Below are 8,766 nucleotides of genomic sequence, written 5' to 3'. Positions count from 1 at the left end.
GTTCGTTTGTTGTGACGTTGGCGAGGCGTCTTTTTTTACACCGAGCACTTTATATATTTACATGTAAAAAAAGTCTCACACTGATTAAGATGGGGCTGGCTGCCGCACAAACTCGAATGTCTATTTATAACTGCGTAATTCGACGGCGCGCATTCATACTCTCGTAATTGGTTTGCGCAAGCCCCGTGTATATACCATAGGCGCCTTTTGTCCATTTTCGCCTCGTCGAAGTTAAAGCGTTAAATAAGGTGAGAGAGTGAGAGAGAGAGAAAAGAAAAGTGGGTCATTCGACACCGCATTAGCCCATTGGCGGGGTTTAGTTCACTCTGGCGACAAAACAACCCGTTAATTGGGTCACAGCAATTTGGCTCGACTCTTATCAGAGGACAAAGTCTCTGAACCCCACTTTGGGTCATTAAAACAAAGTATGCAGTCATAATAATGATGATGAACACAATTTGATGGAGAACTTGGAGGCGTCCGGCCAAAGATCGAAGTGCCTCGTTAGCCAGCATGTGAGACTGAACCAGGTGAGGGCCTGAACCAGGTGAGAGACTGAACCAGATGAGAGTCTGAACCAGGTGAGAGTCTGAACCAGGTGAGAGTCTGATCCAGGTGAGAGCCTGAACCAGGTGAGAGCCTGAACCAGGTGAGTGTGTGAACCAGGTGAGAGACTGAACCAGGTGAGAGTCTGAACCAAGTGAGAGCCTGAACCAGGTGAGAGCCTGAACCAGGTGAGAGTCTGAACCAGGTGAGAGCCTGAACCAGGTGAGAGTGTGAACCAGGTGAGAGCCTGGACCAGGTGAGAGACTGAACCAGGTGAGAGAGTCTGATCCATCTGAGAGCCTGAACCAGGTGAGAGAGTCTGATCCAGGTGAGAGACTGAACCAGGTGAGAGCTTGAACCAGGTGAGAGACTGAACCAGGTAAGAGACTGAACCAGGTGAGAGTCTGAACCATGTGAGAGCCTGAACCAGGTGAGAGTCTCATCCAGGTGATAGACTGAACCATGTGAGCGACTGAACCTGGTGAGGGACTGAACCAGGTGAGAGTCTGAACCAGGTGAGAGACTGAACCAGGTGAGAGAGCCTGAACCAGGTGAGAGAGTCTGATCCAGGTGAGAGCCTGAACCAGGTGACAGCCTGAACCAGGTGAGAGTCTGATCGAGGTGAGAGACTGAACCAGGTGACAGCCTGAACCAGGTGAGAGACTGAACCAGGTGAGAGTCTGAACCAGGTGAGAGACTGAACCAGGTGAGAGATTGAACCAGGTGAGAGTCTGGACCAGGTGAGAGTCTGGACCAGGTGACAGCCTGAACCAGGTGAGAGTCTGAACCAGGTGAGAGACTGATCCAGGTGAGAGCCTGGACCAGGTGAGTGCCTGGACCAGGTGACAGCCTGAACCAGGTGAAAGACTGAACCAGGTGAGGGTCTGAACCAGGTGAGAGACTGAACCAGGTGAGAGACTGAACCAGGTAAGAGTCTGGACCAGGTGAGAGTCTGGACCAGGTGAGAGACTGAACCAGGTGAGAGTCTGGACCAGGTGAGAGTCTGGACCAGGTGACAGCCTGAACCAGGTGAGAGTCTGAACCAGGTGAGAGACTGATCCAGGTGAGAGTCTGAACCAGGTGAGAGACTGAACCAGGTGACAGCCTGAACCAGGTGAGAGTCTGAACCAGGTGAGAGTCTGAACCAGGTGAGAGCCTGAGCCAGGTGAGATACTGAACCAGGTGAGAGTCTGAACCAGGTGAGAGCCTGAACCAGGTGAGATACTGAACCAACAGGTAAGGGCCTGTTAATTTGTAGATTATACTGTTGGTAAGTATGCCATGGCATATTACAGCACTGATAACGTGTGGCAAATCCCAAAGTATTCAGCAACTATTGGGAAAATAAATCATAAATGCATTGTGATTTGCGTGATTTGTTTTTCCTAATTGGTTGATTTGGACTTTTTTCAGTTTTAGTTTTTAATACAAATATATTGTCACTGTTTTTTCATCATTAACAGCCATGGTCAATCCACTGGTGGATGAAGGCCTCCCCAAGTCGCCACCGCCTGTCACAATCATGCGATGTCATAAACCACGGAACACCTGTACATGTCCATTTTTCATTGCTCCAATCTCCTTAGCATACGTGATCTCATATCCATTCCATCCCGTGGCTGCCACTCCATTTTTTATCACGGTCACGAGATGGAATAGTCCTTCTAGTGCCTGCACACAAGCTGACATAGAAGTCATCTCCACGGTCAACGCTATCTTAGAAGTGTCACCTAGTCTGGCTGCCACTCCATCATTAGTCTCAACCATAGCCATAATCCCTTCTCGCTACGTTTCCTGTCAGACTTCACTTACTTTTCACAATGTCTCTAATTCCTGCCTGTTTTCTAATCCGCGTGTCACACCGTCTCTCAGTGTCATTCCCAAACTAAACTCAAGCGTTTAATTTTTTTTATTTTACCAGGTAAGGCCAACTGAGCTATTAACTTTTTTTTCAGAATAGACTTGGTATCAAATGCTAGCTCAAGGAAGTGGCTTATCACGTGGAAAAATGTATGGCAGACCCATTTTCTAAACACGTGACGTTGATTTTAAATGTGGAGGTAAACACCCGGAGGAACCGGAGAAAAATCCACGCGGCCACGGGGAGAACATGCAAACTCCAAATAGCGTCGGGATCGAACCCACGATGTGAGGTAGTTAACATCTTGCGAGTGTGGCACCCATAAAGTAAGCACCTGCCAATACAGAGCGCTTCAAAAACATGTTAACACTTCGGAGACTTTGCAACAATACCACGTGACATGTGCTGCTGCCTTCGGGCTCTGGAGACCACCTGGAGAAGATTCCAGGCCACGTGTTGACAACGATGGCGAACACGTGGATACTCTTTTCGGCTATTAACATAAATTTATTATCATGTTACACTGCATTATCCGTTCTTTTTCTATTAAAAGCGATAGTCCCATAAAAGTGTGAGCGTTTTTTTCAGAAGCACCCTGTATTTCTGTTCAGCTCCAATCACAAGGTTAGAGGCTCTTCGTGAAGATCATTGAGGACAGAATAACAGCAACATTAGAGGACAACCATTCTCACGAGCAAGCCGAAGTGAAGGAAATGTTTCTCAACCATCGCCTACAGTGCGTTTCTATTTACCGCACTGTTTTCTTGGGCCACAGTTTTACGCCACCAGAGATATTAATAATACATACACACACACCAATGTATTGATCAAGTTCTGACCAATAAAGCCCCCGCTCACGTGAGGTGTAAAGACTCTTCACGGCTGAAGTGAACGTCAACACATGGCGACGCTTTACTGAAACTGCTTTGAGCTTCATCAGGGAGTGAACGCGGGAAACAGGTTTTTTAAATATTTATTTTATGCTATATTTCCCAAATTCGTCAAAATAGACCTATCTCATTAGGCTGTCAGCCTCTAACCTTGTTCTAAGTAATGTATACCTCGAGGCTATGTCTCAGCACACTAACACATATATCAACCAATTTACCTCCACATCGTAGTCTGTCTGCTTGTCGACATTCCTGCCTACATTTATTATGTAATTGCATCACGCGCAGCCCATTTTCCAATCCACTACTGAATGAAGGTCTTCCCCTACTGCGTCGGTCATGCGTGTTATTTGACCATACTTCACCACGCTGGTCAGCTCGGGTTGGTGAAGGTGGGGCCCTGTACCAGTTTACTGTACATATCAGCACCGATGTTCGGCCGTGGTACGCTTCACCAGTTCCATACAGTAGCAGGTAAATGCTCTAAACGCATATATCTAAATGTGCAGGGTGAAAAAACCGGAGGACCCGGAGAAAAATCCACGTGAACCACGGGATGAACATTCAAACTCCAAATATACAGCAGGCGTCAGTGGTTGAGATTCGAACCCACGACCTCCTGTATACCAGGCGAGGTAGTTAACATCTCGCCATCGCGGAACTCTACCCCCCAGCCTACCTACCTACGACACACAATATATTCCAACCTACCTTCCTGCCGACATCCAAGGCTTCCTGCCCATCAGCTACAATTGCGCTCTTGTGTCACTTGCACCATGTAGTAACATTAAAATAGGATGTAAAAACGCACAGTGCTTTATCCATCGCTGTCAAGTGCGTCCGTCTATGGGGCTACCTCTTTATCTTCCTAAAGCTGTTTCCAGGACACACGCACACGCATAAGTCAGCTTTTCTTTTTTAAACATTTAATCCGTCGTCTGCAGATAGGCGCAACAGCGGCGAGCAATAATCTCATGGCGTTTAAGACACTTTTCAAACAAATAACCTTAAACGCGAGCGCAAATAACAGTGGGGCATTCCGGACACAGCTTTTGAAATTTAGTTGTCTCTCATGCTCGTTTGTTTAAGGTTCTAAATTGTTTTTAAAAACAATTGTGGCGGGAGGGGGGGGGGCTTTTTTTGGCGGCTGTAATGGCTTGCACGTGATGCCGTGTGGTTTTAGCTCAAGGGCCTTCAGTCGCGTTTTGTTAAAGTTTTGTGTCGCTGTTTTTGTTGTTGTTGTGCAGTTAAAAGTGCGGTGGGCCAGACCGCGCACGTGGGAGCTTCGTGTGTTGAAAGAGAATTGTGTTTGTGGACGCACGCCGTGAAATCGGACATGAAGTATATTGAGGACTTTACATTTTTTGGAATTCTGCCATCTGTCTCGTTGTGTCTCTAGCGAACGGCAACAGCCACCGCCAAACAATCGCCCCATTACATTTGTTTTGCTCGCTCCTCCACGATAGCATGGATGTTGAACTTCTTTCGCACCATACGTAGCCAACCGTGGTAATCTGGAAAGGGGAATTTAATTTCAGATTATTTTTTTGGGTGAATTGTAATGCTCATTCTTGTAGTTATCTTGGTTGTCGAGTTATAAACGGAATGACAAACAAGCATCTGTAAATAAATCTATAAGTAGTACAATCACAAAGGTCTTTCAACACTGGCTCAGGGCTGCCACCAGAGACAAACATTGCCCTATAGCTCGATTGAGGCGGACAGACAATCTGACTTGAACACGATTTAACTACCCTTAGTCAAGCAACAACATATATGTACAATTGTATTTTCTCGTTTTCCTTCTTATCATCATCATTATCAGCCATGTTTCATCCACTTCTGGATGAAGGCCTCTCCACGTCTGGGAAATCGAACTCAGGGCACTGGGTTTTTTGCGTTGAGCGAAGCGATTGCATCGTCGTTCTACCCCCAAAAGTGCATCATTGCCAAACAAATCACGTGACAAAGATACATTTGCCATCACAAGAATCCAGTTCGGTGTATAAAAAAAAAACACACCAATGCTCGTTGTGAATATTTCCATTTTCCGGAGTGCCGGAGGGTTGATAGGTGGTCTTAATGACTTCGTTCAGATAAACTGTTTTGGGACTTCTCATGGCATTGATCAGGTGAGATTGGCTTAATTACATGACACTCATGCAGCCAATAGGGGGAAAGTTTACCTGGTAATTAATGCGGGATGCTGTTAGCCCACACGCGATCACCAGGCCTCCCTCTCTCTCTGTCGTGCATCGTGCCCTCGACGTCCCTGAATGTGTGCATTGACCAAGCGGCTGATGGAAATATTCTATTGAATTTAAACGATACATTTTTTAAATTCATGATTTGTTTTGAAACAATTCATGGCAGCCAAAAACTCTAAATGCATCCTTCTAAATGTGGAGGGAAGAAACCAGAGGATCCGGAGAAACATCCACACAATCACGGGGTGAACGTGCAAACTCTAAATATAACAGGCGTCAGGGTTAGGATCGAATCCACGACCTCCTGCAATACAGGTGAGGTAGTTAACATCTCGCCACTATTGTCATAACCTTCAGAAGTGTCCTGGCCACAAATGACCCGGCGAGGCAGCGCAACGCGCCCCTTGCAGGCAGAGCGCGCGGCAAAACGTCGCAGTCAGTGGCCGTCTAATTTCTAGTCGACAGGAGTGCCAGGTCGCCGCTCGAAGAGCACGCGGTCGACTTAAGACACCCAAGGGCACCCAACGGCACCCAAGGGCACGGGTTTTCCGCCGGTCGCCTCGGGCAACGCGCTCTGCTGGCGGTGGCCTTGCGTCTTCACGCCGAAGTCTTGCGTAGAGTGGAGGGGGGGTCCAGCGTGGGCCGGGTTTGAGCAGCGGGGGCAGGGGGGGGGGGCTCGTGTAAAGAGTCGGACGGGGCTAAGCCCTCGTCGGTCCAAGCCGACCGCAGCCGGGCACATCCCCGGTAGTCCTCGCAGCGGTGGCTGCGGGCCATCGCGCGCTTTCAGATTGCGCTTCTGCGGCCGTCTGGAACGCGCTCTTCCTTCCGATGTTAGGAAGCCGCTGAAGCTGTACACGTTTAAATCATCATCTCGATTGAAAACTCATTGCTTTAGAACTGCTTTTTGTGTTTAGTTTGTTGTCCTTCCCCCCCCCCCCCCCGCACCTCCGATTAGCACGGTTGACTATGTACGGTGCGAAAGAAGTTCAACGTACAGTACATCCATCCCCGTTTCCTTTTACACCGTACGTGTCCATTGTCACAATTTGGTATCTGGCAGATTGTGACACATTCACGATAACCAGGGCAATAATCCTCACCTCTTCAAATAACCAAAAGAGGTGCCAATTATTAATTGACCCAAGCGACGACAAGCGAGGATGGGGAGGAGCGGTACGGTGGTTCAGCACTGTGCTATAAACCTGGTAACCTGAGTCCAGTCTCTTCAGAGGATGACCACTCACCCTATGATGTGGTTTGCACTCACACCGAGCATATTTTCATTGATTTGCTTATTTATTTAATTGCTGAGCGCCTCAAAGATAAATGCGAATTTTAATATAGGACCGCACAATCATGTAATGTCGTGCAGCCAGATTGTAATCCGTCGTTCTATGGCAGCGAGCCCTCTCAAATCACTCGCAAATATGATAACTAGTAGTATTACAAATGTTTGTTAATTCACTGGTGTGAACACATGGTCTGCGTATGTCCTACATTCCTGTTGCAAGTAATGCAATCATTTCTTCGGCCACATCTAGTATCAGCGGTAAGTGATATCCGAACCAATCCTCCCTCAGCTGCCCTCCTTCAACCAGCAGTGACCAGCGTGGTGAATAACAGCAGCCTGTTCTCCTATAACGCGGTAGTTGCGTTCCTGAATAACACCGCGTTATGGAATATCGCGTCATAATAAAAAATATATATTTCATGTAGGGTAAAGCATAGTCCGCGGTAACACGCGAGATGCGTGTGCAGGCTTAAACTAAGACTAAGGGGCGTGGGTAGTATCTACAAGCATCCAGCAGCATCCCGCCATGCGTGATTTCGACGCCGAGGACAAGCGTACAACCACTTATTCCTACTCGCGTGGCGTAGTTCCGTTCACTCGATCGCGTTATATGTAAACAAAAAAATTGTTCCCTAATACATTCATCGCGCTATGTCCAGTTCACGTTATGAAAACACGCGGCGTTATAGGAAAACAGAGTGTACATTCAAACAACGCCCGTGGCCCACACGTCCATAAGGAAGGCTTTCAGTCCAGCAGCAAGCATTGGGAGGCCTTCAACCAGCAGCGGATTGACAACGGGCTGAAATTTTATCATTATTATTATTTGAATTACCCCGTAAACGTCGACATCAACGCCCCCAGATGACAGTATATAGGACGCGGGGTTCTCACACGCAACCTCGAGGTGCAGTGCGAGGCCAAAAAATCGAGCGACGTTCTCGGGGGTTGCGTCACGGCAAATTTTCTTGGGAACCCTAAAACCACTCGGGTGGCGGCTACTTTAGGCGCAATCGAAATTCGTGCGCAGCGTGAATGCTAACGAATGAACGTTAGCGCGGCGTTTGGTTACGCACGACCGTGCCCGCATTGTTCCGAGCCGAGTGATTTTTATTTTTTAACTCCGCGTTACTAATTCGCAGGGAAACGGACCTCCGAGCGGTTCGCCGTCTCCAGTCTCGGTGGCCCTCTCCGCCTCGCGCCCTGGCGTCGGTCAGTACGCGAACGATCGGGGACAAGCGCGAGGAAATCTGCATCTTTCCCGTCATTTTCTACTCACACTACGCTGTACGCTATTTTTTGTTTGTTAAACGTGCCTTTTATGGTTGTGTTTGGCTGCTATAAATGTCCACGCGATGAGCCACTGTGTTGAAAGCCATCATTTGTGGCCAGGTCGCTTCTGAAAAAGAGCTATGTAGCTCAGTGGGCCTTACATGGGAACAAATAATGGCTAACAAAATTGGCTTACCAAGTGGACATTTATAGCAGCCAAATACTCTCAACGCATGATTCTAAATATGGAGGAAAAAAACCGGAGGAGCCAGAGAAAAATCGACGCAACCACGGGGAGAGCATGCAAACTCCAAATATACAGGCGTCAGAGTTGGGATTGAAACCACAATCTTCCTGAGACCGAGGTGTCATCTAGCCACCGTGGCGCCCAAGCATGAACACGGCTTGCTTGCCAGCCTTGCACAGAGGTGACCTGGTGTTAACTGCTGCAATGTACAGGCCTTTTTGGGAATCCACTGCTGGATGGGGGCCTCCCCATGCAGATAAATGGAATGCGAAGTCCGTGTCGCACGTGTGTACCGTCAAGGTAGCGCGCTGTGTGGAGGATAAAAAGGATGCTCGAACTCTCTTGCAGTTAATTGAGCACTTTCCCTCGGCCGAGTCACACTCGTGACTTCACCGCACGATCATTTCACTTAATCAGGCATGGATTTTTCAGAGACCTGGGAATGATTACGT

The sequence above is a fragment of the Petromyzon marinus genome, chromosome 11, assembly GCF_048934315.1.
Source record: "Petromyzon marinus isolate PM22_M1 ecotype Great Lakes invasive population chromosome 11, UKy_Petmar_22M1.pri1.0, whole genome shotgun sequence".
Lineage (NCBI taxonomy): Eukaryota > Metazoa > Chordata > Hyperoartia > Petromyzontiformes > Petromyzontidae > Petromyzon > Petromyzon marinus.
The sequence above is the reverse complement of the archived record's forward strand: the minus strand, read 5'-3'. Positions refer to the sequence as shown.